Source organism: Cimex lectularius, unplaced genomic scaffold (assembly GCF_000648675.2).
Source record: "Cimex lectularius strain Harlan isolate CLEC.00 unplaced genomic scaffold, Clec_2.1 scaffold95, whole genome shotgun sequence".
Taxonomy (NCBI): domain Eukaryota; kingdom Metazoa; phylum Arthropoda; class Insecta; order Hemiptera; family Cimicidae; genus Cimex; species Cimex lectularius.
This window is the reverse complement of record NW_019392779.1, coordinates 594,425-612,399: the sequence shown is the minus strand read 5'-3', so window position 1 is coordinate 612,399 and position 17,975 is coordinate 594,425.

Here is a 17,975-nt window from a genome sequence, read left to right as displayed (position 1 = left end):
TGAACAACTCTGTCTCTTTGGTCATTGTCAGGCATTGACTCCCAGAAATGGAAAATCCCTGCCAATGAGATCTCTGGTTTGAGGGTTATTCCTCGATAATTTCTAACATAACGGACAGCGGTGAGGTTGCCTTCAACAATAAGAAGTCCAGTTCGTCCTCCAGTGTAAATCCCAGACCATTACTCCTCCTCCTCCAAACTGCACTGAAGGAAACACGAACTGGGACATTGTAAGCACCCCTGTTCTCGGTAGACTCTTCGGCGCCTGCTTATCATCGTGTCGGCCTTGGGTCGGCATTGGGCGGCGGGCGCCTTATCAGAGGCACACGAGGGTTAGGGTACCAGATCCTGTCTGCATAGACGGGGGAGGGTGCTTAACCATCTGTACTACGGTAACTGAAATGTCCCAAGGTTCAGCCCCTGTTACACTGGGAATGGACTCGTAGTTGTTCGTGGTGACGCCCCTGGCGGCAACTTAGAAAAGAGGCTGTCTTCTATCTGTGACCTTCGCACGAAATTTGCGTATGACCATCGTTATACACCCGGTCTCACGGCGGATCGGACCTAAGCCTTGAGGACGCTATGATTACGCTGACAGTCCCTCGAATGCGTGAGTAGTGGCGGAGGGGAATGGGTAATGAATCGGTTGCTCCTATTCGAGTATGCTTTGCACGCAGGTGTAAGCTGAGCTCGATTGGCGGCTTTAACCGTAGGCGGTCTTCTCTAGGGGGTGGTTAGCAATTTCACTTTAAACAAAACCGCGGCCGGAGCGGAGCCGGTAGTTTCTACACTAGGGAAGCCCCAATACTCTGGGAGATAGAGTGGCCTTCTCTATCTAGTGAGTGGGAGGGAGACCAGGCTGATGTATTTCGGCTTATGTAGCCCTTCGTGCGCGGCATACGGTTCGATGCTTAATGCAGACCCGACCACTCGGAATGGTCAAGCGGGGAGCGAGGTTGTTTTGGGCCCTCGGGGCTGAGCTGCCTCTACACCAATGCTGCGGCAGTAACACCCTTCTGTCGTATGCGGAGTTGCGTCAGTTCCCATTTTGAGAATCAAAACGTCCGATAACGCCGAAAGACTAGGTGCGTACGTTAAAGATCCTCATTGTCCTTTTAAGGACGACCGGGAAAGCAATGCACCCTATTCTGAGTTGCTGGTGGCGGGCAGTTACTGCAGGTCGTTGCAAAGGGGCATACCATTTGAGGACAACTTATCACGATTACGAATGTGTTGATAAAGGCTTTGGCAAAACACCTTGTACTTCATTTACGATCTGGGGGGGAGGTACTATGGAAAGGGTTCCGTCTTTCAGCATTGACTATATTTCCGTTCTCCCGTAGAGTCGGACTGCTCAAGATCAACTACCAGGCCTCCTATTGGCACTTACAGTCTTCGGCGATATCCATTTTCCGGTGACTTCGATGACTTCTCACAATAATATTGCGAATTTCTGGCTCAAGACCATGTCTCTCCATTGTTAAGAAGAATGTAACTAGATTAAAATAGAGAAAAGAAGAGAAAAAGTGATTTTTTACAAAATGAGTAATCTTCATGTTTACTATTCTCAAGTAAATACGTTATTAAAAATGAGGATTAACATTTGTTTGTTTTTGGTTTGTATTTTCTATTTTGTTTTATTCAAATAACAAGAATATAACGGTTAATTTAATTAAAATTAATAGAATAAGAATAAATTACAAATATCCATAATCATTTTTGAGCAGTTTACATACTTCACTTTTGCATTTGTTGTCGGTGTTTTTTTTTTTACAAATTCCAGAAAAGTATTCAACCACTAGCTCTACGAGTGTTTGGAAATGGAAAATAACTATGATAATTTTCTAAAGTAGACGAGTGAAAATAGAAAAAATACGTTAAGTTGACAACTATCACGATTATTTACTGCGTATCCACAAGTCCTGTGAAAAGCGAGACGACGCGGCCCACATTGACGCCACCGTGATAAATCTAATCGGCCCATTGTCACCGTCTTCTCCCCTTTTTGTTCAAAACTATCTACCTCATATAGCGCCTGTTAACGGCCAATAAATACCGGAAGCGATGAGCCGTGAATCGTGAAGTTTGAAAATAAAAAGGCACGGGGTTGGACTGGCGGTAATTAAAGGGCCGAAACTTCCAAGGCTTTTCCCAAGACTACAGGGTTTTGATTTTAATCGAATTTCAATTATATCGGATTAAAATTTAAAATTGGATTATTTCACTGTTTTAACGGCCGCCAACTCTCGGTTTCGCTCATTAAACCCGAGTTTCCATTTATGTAAATAAGCCCCTTTCTGAACTCCATATGGCCCCGTCGTTGTAAGAAACGGTCAGTCGGTGAGAACAATACTTTTCAAAAAATTATAAAATTACCATATTTCCACCATACTTTTCGACGTAAAATCATGAAGTGAAACCACTTGTGACTAACGATCTTTAAAAATATTTTAACAAGAGGGCATTAAGAAAAAATACAATACAATTTTGGCCAATTAGGCATTTTCCAAATTAATCGTCAGCATTAAACATAAACACAGCCGTCATAATGATTACAACGAAATAAGGCTATTAAATAGAAAAAAGATAACATTAAATTAGCCCAGTATACGTAAAAATCAAATGTTAGATTATGTTTATGTTTCCCCAATTGCTCTCTGTATCTCTCTCTCTCTCTCTCTCTCTCTCTCTCTCTCTCCCTCTCTTTCTCTTTCTATCAATCACTCTCTTACTGTTCCTTTTCTTTATTAATTTTTTCATATTAGATATTTTCACTGTACGTCTCTCTAAGTCCTTCTCTCCCACATTTCGCAAATATGGACTCTATACTGATGATATGAATGTATATACAGATTCAAATGCCACCAATTTTAAAGAACAAAGAGATCAATTCAATTTGGATCAGAATCTTCACCAAACTTGGTGTACAGAATATGGTCTATGTTTAAATGCAAATACCTAATTTTAGGACGTAAACAGCTACTAAATACTTTCAAACTGGATCAAACAAATCTGGTTAAAATGGGAAATGAAACACGGCCTTATGAGACAATGTTTGTCTAGGAGTAAGAGTGGAATCGAATTTGTCATTACTCTAGTAAACACATGCAACAACTTGATATATTATAAATTAGTTCAAATAAAAAAAGAATATATCTTTCATTAATTATGCCTCATATACTTTACATCATTGTAATTATGAGTGACTTGAATTATGAATTAACAAAAAAACTTGTAAAGTATATTAATGTGTGTATAAGATTCATACTTAATTTAAAATGTAATGATAAAATTTATGGCAAATATAAACTGTTAGGCATCCTTAAAGTGAAACAATTAATCAAGGTTTTTGTTGAGATAAAAAAGTCAATGGCACGAGCGGGATTCGAACCCACGATCTTCGGCTTAATACGCTGCTGCTCTACCACTTGAGCTATTGTGACCTCGATCCACTCAGACACCAACTTCCCATCTCAAAAATCAAAAGGTGCGGTTGGGAAGTTGGTGTCCGAGTGGATCGAGGTCACGATAGCTCAAGTGGTAGAGCAGCGGCGTATCAAGCCGAAGATCGTGGGTTCGAATCCCGCTCGTGCCATTGACTTTTTTATCTCAACTAAAAACCTTGATTAATTGTAATATATTAATTGGTCAAGGGAACCACGAAATTAGTGAATTTAAAGTGAAAGTTGAACAAACTAGCGATTGGTACCTTAATTTACAAAATATTTAAATATAAAACTCCTATATGTCTACATATAAATTTTAGATTATATTTTCAAAAATCTCAGTTTTTTTGAAAAAATCATGCGTTTTTTGGTTTTTAATTTAATCACTTTTTTCTCAACTCCTTCCGAATACTGCTTGATTTAATACGTCCACTAAGTCACCTGTTAAATGTATATAATCATATATTTTTCACTTTTATATTTTTTTCTTCTTTTATGCATCTACTTCAAGATATTATGTTTATGTGATGATAAAATGTATGACAAATATAAACCGTTAGGCATCCTTAAATTGAAATTTGTACAAAATTTAGCGATTGGTACCTTAATTTACAAAATATTTAAATATAAAAATTCCACAATATTTACACGAGAATTATAAACATTTTTATAATGTACATAATGTTAATACTCGACTTTCATATCGGCTGTTAATTTCAAAACGCAAAACAAAACCCTTAGCAACTCTTTTTTTAATGAAAAGGATGATCAATATAACATCAAAAATAAAAAAAGTAAAAACGAAAAATCATTCAAAAACAAATTAAAAGAAATACTAATTTTAAAATATGTATAATCATTTCCAATGCTTATCAATTTACATACAAGTTTTATATTATGCCTACATATAAATTTTAGATTATATTTACAAAAATTGCAGTTTGTTATGCTTTTTTTGGTTTTTAATTTCAATTTAACTACTTTTTTCTCAACTCCTTCCAAAAACTCCTTGAAATAATACTTTCATTAATTCACTTGTTAAATGGTTACTATATAGTCATATATTTTTCGCTTTTTATATTTTTTCTTTTAAGTATCTTCTTCAAGATTTTATGTTTATTCACTATTCTGATTTGTTTTTTTTTAATTGCAGTTATTGTGTTGAAATCTTGCATTGTTTATAAAACAATTAACTTAGGTTAGACATATTGTATGTTACACTGCATGTTAAATTTAGTAAAACTGATTAAAGCAAAAAATATATTTGCTCCACAATCATTTTGTATTTACTTATTTTTGTAAAACCGAACTCGTTGGTTGTAAGAAAGGTCAGTGTGATCTAAATTTGAGAGTATTATAAATAAAGGGTTTCCATTCAATTATCTCTCTCTCTGTCTCTCTCTCTGTCTCTCTCTCTCTCTCTCTCTCTCACTCGTTTTTCTTTCTTTCGTTCTCTTCTCTTTCTATCAATCACTCTCTTACTGCTCCTTTTCTTTATTATTTTTCATATTATCTGTTCACGTCAGTACGTCTATTTCTCTACGTCCTTTTCTCCCTCATTCTCTTCCTTTCTTTTCTCCCATACGTTACATTTTTTTACCGTTTACCTCAAGCAGTTTAAAAAAAAAAAAATCACAAAACAACATCAGACATGAGAATAAATATTTCAGTTTAGAAATCGAATAAATCCGTTTGGTGGTTTTTTTTCGATTTGTGAGTTTATCATTTAGACTTTTGCAGATTGAGAAACGAGAGTTTAATAAAATCAAATTCGTTGACAGGGAACATGGCCATCTCTTGTACGACAGAAAATGTTTTCTTATATTTAAAAAGAAAATGAATCGTACAACGCAATAGGAATTTTATCGATTTACGGAGATAAAGGCTACACAAAAATAGACACGCCCGGTATTTAGGGTATAGAAGTTCTCTATGATAAATGGTACGCGCTTAACGTCAGGGCCCCCAAGACCCCCTTGTAGGGCGAGTTTGTGGCCCTCGCCATAATCAATTGCTCCAGATTCGTCTTCGACAAAAGGGTCGGCCCTTTTACAAAAGGAAAACGGCCCATGTCGTAAATCCAAGGATGTTTTTCAACAATCTCCGACGTGTCGTAGCTAATCGCTACAGAAATCCCAGCCGGCCACGTTTTACGAGCGATAAAACCCAATCATTCGGTAACATTAAATTCCATATGAAATAACCCGACGTGTGGTAGACTTGACAAAAAAAGTGCCTTTTCCAGATTTTATTTGAAATAAACCTTCTACCCCGATTTGCAAAAATAAGTTCGCTAAAAATGAAAATTTACAAGCCACCTTTACTCGGGAAAACATAATGAATGAAATATATTTTCAAATTTTCACCACCTAAAAACAGTAACCTTTTGCTAATTAATCAGGATTAATTTGAAAATCGGTACAATGCATATGCCGAATGATTTTGATGTAACAAATATTACAGAACTATATGCGCAACGAGATTTTATAATCCTGGTAAAGGTAGGAATCAAATAAATATGCGAGATCAAACAGATCCCAAAATGAGAAATCTCGCGAATCAAAGGAAGAAACCGAGAGATAGTGACGAAAGGTACAAAACGAGTAAAATAGCATAATAACAAAGGGGGTGGAGACGGAGAGAAGAAGGAAAAGGGAGAGAGCGAGTGAGAGAGAGAGAGAGACGAAAAAAGAGAGAGAGAACAGTGTGAAAGAAAAGGAGAGAGAGAGAGATAAGTTTAAAAAATATATATTTAGTTAATGGGGTAAAGAGAAAGACAAGCAAAGAAAATACGTACATACAGAGAGAGAGAGAGAGAGAGAGAGAGAGAGAGAGAGAGAGAGAGAGAGAGAAAGAGAAGAGTGACAGAAAAGGAGTGAAACATAAGAAGATAAAAAGATATTTTAAATTAATGGTATAAAGAGAAATATAATCAAAGAAATATCAATGAGAAAGAGAGAGATAAATAGAACAGATTAAAAGAAAAAGGAACAAAGGAAAGTTAAAAAAGATATATTGAATTAATGGGATAAAGAGAAAGATAATCAAAAAATATACAGAGAGAGAGAGAGAGAGAGAGAGAGAGAGAGAGAGAGAGAGAGAGCTGGACCAAGAGAAAACGACATAAAATGAGAGATTCAGATTTTGTTAGCATTTTTTTTTTTAATCAGAAGGATGAAAGAAAGAAAAAAGGGAAAAGGAAAAGACATAAAACGTGAGATGTAGATTTTGTTTCGAAAGAAAAGAAATAGTTTAAACGATGAGAGAGAGAGAGAGCAAGTGAGGGAGAAAACGAGAAATTATTGATAGCAATAATAAAATATTGATGCAGATTTTGTGTGGAAAAGAGAAAGAGTTAGGAGAATGGGAGAGAAGGAAATACAGCAAGGGAGAGAGAAACGACATAAAATTAGGTATGCAGATTTTGTAGGTAAAATTAAAAAAAAGAGTTAAAGGCATGAGAGTGAGATAAACTCTAAAACTCAAACCAAAGATGGAGAGGGAAAGAGAGTTAGTGAGAAAGACACTGAGAGTGTGTGGAGAGGAGAGAGAGAGATAAGTCGGTGTTCCAGCATTTTTTAAACAAGCAGCAGATAGCTACAGCGATTTGTTTTCTGTTTGTTTGTTTTTTTGTTAAGATAAGCAGTTCGCGTGACTGTAAGAAGAGCTGCGTTCCACCCCCATCGGCTCCTCGATTCCAAGACATCACTCCTAATAAAGATAAACAATTAAAACGGGGTCAAAAATGTTGATTAATCGATTTTCTTTAGAAAATACTTCTAAATAAGCTTAAAATATAATAGATTCCATATTTTGGGAGGAAACCTATTCACCTGGATGTGTGTACCGGACAATTGGAACAGCATAGGTACCATGTGGCTTTTCCAACCCTTTTTGATATGCATAACCACAGAGGCATGAACCGGACGGTAAAACCAATGGCACCTTGCTGTTTGAATCCAACGGACCTGTTGACTCTAAAGTGGAATAAATTATTTTGAAAAAGACAGTGTAGCCAAAAATCGCTCGAAACAGTTGTTTAATGATGTTGATTATGGTAAATAGCATCTAATAAGGTTTATTGTTGGCTTTTCCTTTTTTATTATTACTATTTTTCAATAGAACAATTACACAAAACACAATTGTATATAAAATACGCGTTTGAGTTAATGTTATGAGAATGTCAATGTAAAATTAGTTTCGAATGAAGATCCTAGTTTTAACTTTACCTTAATGCAAAGTTTTTAAATGCCAATGTCTAAAGCTTTTTAAACATCTTCAGATCTCGCCTTAAAAAAGAGATTTTGTTAGACGGCTCAGCGCTTTCTCAACGCGTTAAAAGAATATTTGGACCACTCCTTTGACATTGTCTCAACCAATTCACGGCCATGTCTAACCGTCTTTGCCACCCCCAAAAAATAGGCCCCCGTATATTTCCGTCTGGTTGTGACAGTTTTTTGAAAATGTTTTTTTTTATCAATGGTAATCTCCATTCTAGCGTATCCTAGGGGGGAAAATAATATATTTATATTTAAGATTTTTTTTACAAGAGCTCCTCGTTCGTTCCGGCTCCTGACATCTTCTGGCCCCAGGCCGAACCGCTTCCTCGCCATCGTGCTGCCATCTCTTCAACATGGGACTAATAAAGCCGGATTATCCTCCCATGGGATTAATTTTAAATAAAATCCATTTAATTCAACTTAAATCAAATTAAGCCATTTCCTACCGACTAATATTAGCCATATATTTTTCCCTTAAAAGAAAAAAAGTTTTAATATAAATATACTCTATATAATGTACAACAAAAAAACACCTATAAATTGTTACAAAATAAACATTCAAAATTAACTGTCATTTTTGACCGGTGTTTTTGAAATACAAACGATATTAGGTTTCTCCACCAGCATTCAGGACGATTTACGCTCAATAACATTTATAAAAATTGGATAAATAAAGAAAACTATTTACGTGCTTCTTTACGTGTCCTTCTTTTTAATTTCTAAGTAGGACGTTTTGTTATGTGTCTTTTAGATTACTAAGTCTCTAAATTTTAAAAGTCATAATTATCTGAGCGTTAGTTCCTTTGGACAAGGAATGTTCGATGAGGCCACCTATTGGTTTTATGGCTTATCAAACTGCCGAAACTGCGGATCCATCAGACAATGGATTAAAAATAAAGTACTCCGTTGAAAGGAAATGCAAAAAAGTTTATCAAAGGACCATAGCAGAAACTAACGCCAGAACTAGTAAATCTAGGACGTGGTAGGATTAGAATAATAGATAGACTGATGACTAGACACTGCAGACTCCGGAGGCGTATGTGTAGTAGCAGAACATATCCTTTGTTAGTGCGAATGCCTATGTAGGCTGAGATTCTTAATCCTGGAAGAGAAATGGCCGATAAATTGGCCAAAGAAAGTTCAATTTTGTGGCTTACCAAACTGCCAAAAACGTAGATCAAATCAATTAATAATAAGTCCTCCCTCCACTCAATGAGAATGTAGCCCGGGACAAAGGCATGCGAAAAGATTATTAAAGGACCATCGCGGAAACTAATGGCAGAATTTCTAAATCTAGGACGTGCTAGGATTAGAATAATAGATGGACTGATGACAGGACACTGCAGACTCCGGAGACGTATGTGTAGTAGTAGAACATATCCTTTGTTAGTGCGAATGCCTATGTAGGCTGAGATTCTTAATCCTGGAAGAGAAATGGCCGAAAAATTGGCCAAGGAAAGTTCAATTTTGTGGTTTACCAAACTGCCAAAAACGTATCAATTAATAATAAGTCCTCCCTCCACTCAATAGGAATGTAGCCCGGGACAAAGGCATGCGAAAAGATTTATTAAAGGACCATCGCGGAAACTAATGGCAGAATTTCTAAATCTAGGTCGTGATAGGACTAGAATAATAGTTGGACTGCTAACTGGACACTGTGAGGGCCGTATGTATAGAATGCCAAGAAGAAGAAACAGCGGAACATGTACTTTGTTGGTGCGAAGGCCTATGTCTGCTGAGATTCCTAACCCTGGGAGAGGAAAAAGCTTTCAGTCTGGTAAAAAGCCTTAAACTTAACGAGGAGCTCTAGATTTTAAAAAATGGAGAAGGCAAAATAGACCAATATTGGTCGCGGTGCGCAAGATCGTAATGAAGCCGATGCTCCTACATAATCTAATCTAATTATTTGAATGCTTTGTAAAATTAAGCTTTGTTTTATTTATTTTGAATATGTATGTTTTAATAACGATTTAAGTTACCCAATTTGGTATACATGATTTTATTTTTATGCAAGATAAAAACATTTACATATTGCATTCTTTTTCACAAAAGATTAAACAGTATTAGATTAAGAAGTATAACGGCCTAGTTGAAAGGTCTGAGGTGACATGTGAAAGGTCCAGTACTTTTTCGGCTCGTCCGTACTCGTTTTGCCAAAAAGTCAGTTCCGCTTTCCACCTGCCGGTTAACCGCGTGTTTCTCCGTTTGTCGGCCCCTGTGGAAAATAAGGATCCGATTCTAAATTAGCCGGCCGCCTTCAACACAGCGACGTCGTGCGAGCCCGGCCCGTTATCCGATGTGACGGGGGCTCCTTGTCCCTCCAGGGAGCTGATTGGGACTGACGCGGGCCCCATCTGCCAACGCCCCAAATAACTCACCGGCCCGAAAGAAAACCCAAGAACGAAATATAAATACCTTTTATCGACGGTCTTACTCATCTATTTCAAGATAAACTCCATACGAGTTTCAAAACAAGCTGTTTGTAACAGTTTGTTTAGGCAGGGTCCATTAGCGTCTCTACCCCTTGAGAATTAACCCCAGGAGTTTTACGATCCTCGGAATGAACCGTTAACAAGAGAGTGAAAAATGGATTCTTTCATACCGACAAGAAACTCATTAAAATGTCAATTTGGACCTTTACAATTTGGATAAACTAGTTGGTATGATATCATCCCTGCCTCATCTTGAAAAGTATCATGGCAAGTAAACGACTTCATCATTTCTAAATGTACTTATAATCTATTGCTGTATAACCATCAATCCACCGAATATGGCGTCTTTGAATAGTAAAGGACAAAAGGTAGATGACATAGAATAAGTTTCATTTTCATCTTGAAAAGTTGTCAATACAGACAGCAATGGATTGTCGTTTTCCCTATACAATGACAAGTCTTATGAATATGACTTCTGTTGTACTAAAACCAATATACAGTTCGTTACATTTATCACGGACTAAATGGTAGAGTTACATATTGATACGCACAGCAATGTTGTCAATTTATGGTACCACGTGGTCTTTGTATTAGATGCCTTCTTGGTCACCTTCTGGGAAGGTTTTAGGGCAGTACCTTTTTTGTTATTTTGGATGATGAATTATCAATAGAGCCTGTTGCAGGGAAAAGATCTACCTAGAAAGAGAAGCCTGGTCCATCTAATACTTTGGTTTTCGAAGACCTTTTTCACACTTCACAAATGCAAGCCTATTACATTACAACCAATTTTGCTTTGGAAGATTAAAAAAAAGTTTGACTGAATGGAATCTTTGGAATCTACAGGTTCTGGGCTGATATTGCATATCCTCGTCTGGCCAGTTTGTCTGCTTATTATTCCTTAATACCCTAGTCTCCTAAGATATTGTAAGGTTATTTTTCCACGGCTTTAACTCTATGACTGTTTTGTATATAATATTTTCAAGCTCTAATGATTTTATGGGTTAGGTAGATGGATGGATAGATAAATATACATATTTTGTAGATTGAAAAAGAAAAGAGAGAGAGAGGTAAAATTATGGTGAATGGCTTCCTTCTTGATTCTCTGTCTGACTCTGTGACCAAGTAACTTGCACTACCGACATAAGCGCTTAAGTTATAGGACTCTTGTCTGTATCTTTACAGAATTGAACTGTTTGTCTGTATATCTGTCTCAGAGAATTGATGAAATTCTATGATGAAGAGTAAATAGGACAATGGCTGATTTGATTAGTTGGTCCATCTTGATCATCCATTTATTAATCTTGTACAGCAGTCTTTGAACTTTGCGGCGAGGCTTTTACGGTGATTCTTCTTTCGTAAAGGTGGATATATCGTCCACAAACAAAAAAAAACATGGATAAAAATGAAGTCTAGAAATAAACATCCAGTCTTCAATTCACGTTTCAGGTGAATCGTCGATACGATTTGGTCCATGACGACAAATTTTAAATCTCACGCAATTTCACGGTTCCCACGCTTACCGACCAATTGTAATTCTGGCAAAGTTGGAAATGAAATTTCTGGGGTGGTCGAGTTCCCACGCGCCAGTCCCCCTTTCCATCACCACCGCGCATTAGAATCCTGTAAATTATAAACTAAGGTTAATTAGTTGCCATTTTTATTGTCACCCTTTTTAGTTAAGGGTTTAGCCCTTTATGAAGCAGGTATATAGGAAAAAAAGAAAAACAACGCGGACAAAGACCGACAAATTGGAATAACAGCTTGTTTCTCGTAGCGTGACCGAAAAGCTATTAGCATGGTTAAAACGTCATTAAACGCCTGGTCGCAATTAGCGCCGAAAATAGCCGGCTTATCGAGGATGTTTTGGCATCCAAATCTTGGTATAAATTTGTATAAATACAGCGGTAAAAGTCCTCGAACGATTATATTTGTTTTGAAATTAAATTTTCCAAAACGCTCAAGAAACATAATTCACTGTAATTCCAATGAAATTTTTATTCAATTATATTGCCCTGTTTCATTTTTCGTCTGTCTACCAAAGGGAAAGGCAAAAGTCATCAGTCATTAATTATTTAATTACATCAAACATTCTCAAACAGAACCATCCATCAGCCACTAGGTTTATATCTACGTTCAACCTACACTGGCAAAAGTTCAATACAAATAAACAAAGTAAACAAAACTACAACATACATTGTAAACTATTTATATCAATCTACCATTATTACAACCCTACTTGGCCGTATGAGCTCAGTTGCCACTATCATGCTGGCCTTGTCAAGTATTTTGCCCTTAAATATCAGGTGGTCTGGTTTTTGTGGCTTCTACGACAAGCAGATGCACTGAAGCAGAGCTTTAAGATGGCCTTGAAATTTCCGTGTTCTGTAGTGAATTATGTAAGAAAGTTTATCATTAAGAGATGAACTTTACAGTCGGAAAGTAGGGTTTACTTATGGTTCCTGAGGTTATTTCCCTCCATACTTCTTCCCATTTATTTAATATGATAATATTGCTCATTTTAATTACATAGCTGATTGGTGTTAGCTAAGTGTATAAAAAATTAAAGTTTTTGGCTGCTTGCTCATTACATACATCTCATTATCTTTATATTTTCTCTGATTGATTCTAGTACGTTATACTTAAATATTATTCATTCTGAGTTGCATTTGCAAATTTGCATACATGTGTACGGATTTGAACATATCTCTTCACGGAGTTTCCCGGCAATTTCAGCTTTTGTAATTTATAACAAATTCAGGCCTCGAGAATTCTCTACCTCGGGTGTTGACAGTCCAGGGTCAGACCTATGTCTTGTCCGACCAGCTGCCGACATTGGCCTCCAGGAGCTTCCAACAGCTATGTCATTTCGGCCCCAATGCAATCAGTTCTTAACTCCAATCCCACTCTCACTTAAAACACATTCTTACTTGCTTACGCAACACTGAGAGTGATGAGTACTCGATATTCCTCCATCACCCTTTACATCTATTATATAACTGATCTAACTGAGGGTCGAAGGGATACTCAATATTCCGCCATCGGCCCTCCCACATTCATATTCACTCTAATAAGTACATTCACACTCAACTTACGCTAAGCATACAAAACTATCATTACTAACAACACCCAAGAATCAGAAGAGGGGATGCAGATACTCGCAGCCGTGCTCAAGCAATATTCTCATATCTGGTGTATTCCGACTCTCTCTCGCTCTCTCACTCACTCACTCACTCACCCTCTCTTCCTCCTCTCATCAAGCCAAGGAATTGCACCCTTCAGTTAGGTGGGACACATCGAGCAACCTTTTTCTGCATGCCTAACACCTACGCATTGGCAGAAAAGTAAGTGTCTGTGTGTTAACCTCGCATGACCTTTAATCGAGTGAGGAAACCTTTCTTCTTCTGGTCAGGTCCCCTCCGAGGGCAATCGACAATGCTCTTGATACGTGAGAGCCCAACGACGCTGCCACTTTAATCGTGTTTTATTGCATTTTTAGCATCAAGAGGCCGGATCGCAGTGGATAAGTTCGGAGGTTCGCCTTATTATTACCCTCCTGAATTGTATCCGGGTACCTAGACAAAACCACCGTTTTGCCGAGACGCTTCAGGTAGTTTTAGATATTTTTTCATGAAAAATTAAGTATTTTTATAATAATGGTCAGAGCGTTTGTACTGTTGACTAGTCGTCCGGCATATACATTTAAAAAATAAACCATCAGCGAACATCATTAGTGAAACAGTCAATATTGAAAAATTGTTTCCGTGTTTAGTCGCCATTGTCTGAAAAGTCAGTTTTACATCCTATAATTACAAAAGTTTACGAGATGCTTACGCGATTCATTTCAAACACGACGAAACTGTGCCAGTCCGTGTTATTCCGTGCTATTGTCGATTTATATTGAAAGTTTAGAGGGGGATGCGGGAAATATTTCACTTTAAAAAGAGAGTGATCTTGTCTATTCTTGGTATATCATTAATATAAAAATCAGTGTATTAACTTTATGTTTTCTCGATGAGACATCATTTTTTTGCGTAAGGGTATCCATTTTTTCCATAGTCACGGTAGTGTGGAGTATAAATAAAATCAATCGTGGAATTATGAAAGATCCATCGGTCTTCATTCGATTCAAGGACCTGTCAAATAAGGTAGAGCCGACTGAAGATAAGTGAGCTAGGGGAGAGCATTCATACATTTCTCACCGGCTCCCTCAAACGTGTCGAGATCCCTCCTGTCGAATCTCTTGTTCGTCTTGTCCAAAGGGACGATTCAATCCGAAGGACGGGATGGTTAGGACGTAAGCAAAAGGCGAGTACGTCCCCGGCCCATCTGCCCGTCGCACCTGGAACCTGAGACTTTTCCCCGGGAAATTTCCCCGCTGCGCCTCTCTCTCTCATTAAGCGTTTGGACGGGGTTGAAAGGGCAGTACGGGCATTGGACGAGTCCTATTTGAATCTATTTAGGTAGAGCAATAAATCGGATTTCATTTCTTTGGCCAAATGAGCTCCCTTTCGCGCTATTAAACCGCCTACGTATCAATTCGAACAAAAGGACACCTTCTAATTTAATTTAATTTGCTGGGCCCCATTTAACCTGCACCGATTCATTTACTCCACACCTCACATCGGCCGGTCATAACAAGGCCATCATTCAACCGTTTTATTATTAGGAACTAGAAATCGTAGTACGTAAACGTGAACATCCTAAACAACTAATCTATATATATATATATATATATATATATATATTAAAAAAACACCTATAAACTACATACCTACGCCATTTCTTTCCATTTAAAAACTCCATTTCATTCTAATACAAACGCCTTACTTCCCACTATAAATAGGTCGAACACTGCAAAATTTAAGTGACTTTTTTTAGATACTTATTTTGTGATGAGAGCTCCAATAAACTCTGTCAAGCTAAAAGCTTAAAATTAGTGCTAAAATAACTAGGAATTTTTGCTATTTTGTTCCTCTAATGAGCTAAATCATAGAAAAATCTCATCTCATATAGTCCTATTAAAAATATGAGAGCTCCTATAAACTGCAAACCAATGCCATTCCGTTGATTTTTTTTTTTTCAGTTTCTTTTTCCTTCCAGTCATACTACTACGCCAAAAACTGCAGAATATAAGCGATAGTTTTTTGCTAGATATGCTCCTTATACATACGCCATGCATGATTACATTATACATGATATACAAACGCCTTTTATTTACAAGTGTCGAAAAAGTTAAACGCTGAAAAATATAAGCAATTTTCTGGAAACTGTTTTAATTATGGGTACCATTTTTCTTCCTGCACTGTAAAAATTGCTGTTTTTAAACAAACCGTCGGAAACTGCACAATTTGAGCAATTTTTAAGAATTATTTCCATCTGAAAGCTTCTATAAACTCTGTCATCCCACCAGAACGAAGAACTAAGAATTTTTGCCATTTTATTCATTTTCTTTCTTTCAAGAGCTTATTTTCATCCTAAAAAATCAATTTAAATTTCGTTCTAAACTCCTGTAACTGGAAAATGTAAGATGATCGAACACTGTAAAATTGTACGGATTTTTTCTGGATAGTTTTCGATTTAAAAATTTTTAAAAAATACGAATATTTGCAACTCATTGATTTTTGATTTGATTGATTTTTCTGCCTTTATTTTACAATTCCTGTTAAAAAAAACAAAAAAAACACGTGGAAATTGCCCAATTTGAGCAATTTTTAGTAATTCTTCCATCTGAGAGCTTCTGTAAACTCTGTCATCCCACCAGAACGAAGAACTAAGACTAAGGTCAGAGCACTACCATCCCACCAGAACGAAGAACTAAGAATTTTTGCCATTTTATTCATTTTCTTTCTTTCAAGAGCTTATTTTCATCCTAAAAAATCAATTTAAATTTCGTTCTAAACCCCTGTAACTGGAAAATGTAAGAAGATCGAACACTGAAAGTTGTACGGATTTTTTCAGGATAATTTTCGATTTTAGAACTAAAACTTTTTCAAAAATTTGCAATATGTTGATTTTTTCCGTTTTATTGTTTTTGTTTTTTTTCATCCTGTAGTGTACAAATTCCTTAAAAAACTTGAAAGACTCACAATTTGAGCAATTTTCAGAATTGCTTTCATTGTGGTGCTTCTGTAAACTTTTTTACCAAATTTTACATTAAAATAAGAATTCATACGACCTTATAAAGTATCTTACAAGTGGTTAACACGATAAGAGGAAGGAAAAAAGGGAAGAGAGAGAATGTTTGTGAGAAAAAGATAAAGGGCGTAAGAGAGCAAAAATGCTGTATTTTTAAAAAGTTTGTTAAAAATTAAGAAAGTTAATTACTCACATTTTTTTCATTTTTTTATATAAGAAATATACTGAAAGACTGGATTTTGTTTTTGTTACCTTATAATCAATATTTTTCTGATCAAGCGTGATTCTTAAACCTTTTAAACGGCGCCTCGCCATTCTTTTTGAACGGTTTTAAAGTTTTAATTTTACGGCGATGCTGTGTGACGTTATTTACAAATATTTCGTTCCATCATTCCTGTTTACACTGGTATTAATAATAATTATAAAAAAATAAACTACGCCCGTAGGTGGGAGAGGAAGGAAGCCAGACGAGGCTAGAAGACATTCTTGGACCGGGTGTAAAAACGAGACGTCAACTCGAATTATCCTAATAACCAGTAGCCTTACAATACTTCCCGGAGAAAATCCGGTGCCCCCGAGTCGTCCCCAACCAGATTTAACGACTAATTACAACTTCGACGGACTTTTTTTCATGGGACTCTTCGTCGTGAAAAATGCGAGGGTGGCAGCCTGTAATTAGGGGGTCGGATTGATATATGAGACCGCAGGAATGGAGTTGATGAGTAGTTGCGACACGGTTGACAATTGAAGACAAAGTAGCATGAGTATGGTTGTTTGAGCTATTAATATTGCATTTTAATATGCTTAACTTACGTAAAAAAATTTAAATAATCTTCTCTGCGATATTAATGGTGTGGTATAACTGAGATAACAGTAAAAAAGTAAATGCTTGTAATCCTATAAATGAATGTATGTAAAAAGTAAACATTTAATCCAAATTTCACATTGGCGACGAGAATCGTCAGCTGCTCTGCTCAGGTAAACTTCAGTTCGTAGTTTTCGTATTCGGGGAAACCTACCTATTGGAAAAGTGAACATGCCAAAAATGGATTTAATTTAATGAGGGAGTCTGGGTGAAGAATTACCGGAAAAAGAAGAAGAACTGGGTGAATGGAACCATCACAAATTTACTTGGACCAAGGAGACAGCAGGTTTTTGTGTCACACCTAAATTGTACGTGGATAAGGCAGCAGGCCAATTCGTAGAGCTATTTTGGAATACGCAGGGCCACCACTGGAAAACTCGGATAAAGAAACTCCGGAGAAAAATTCGCCAGAAAATGAAGAAGTTAGTCTGCAAGATCGACCTCTTCTCGACCTTGAGGCCATCATCGAAGAGTATGGAAAGTATCATCTAGTTGATAAACCGCTTATTTTGGAAGAAGAAGGCGAATCTTCTAACATCCACAAGGTATGTATGTACATAGATTGACTATGGTGGAAAGGTCTAGAAAATAAAGGGAATATTAACAAATTAAGGTCATTTCAAAGACTAGGCTGTTGATGATGACAGGAGCGTTTTCAACTTCACTCACTTGAAATCATAACCAATACCACACCTCCACACATAGAGGCTAGGGTCAGAGCACTACCTCCACACATAGGGGCTAAGGTCAGAGCACTACCTCCACACATAGAGGCTAAGGTCAGAGCACTACCTCCATACATAGAGGCTAAGGTCAGA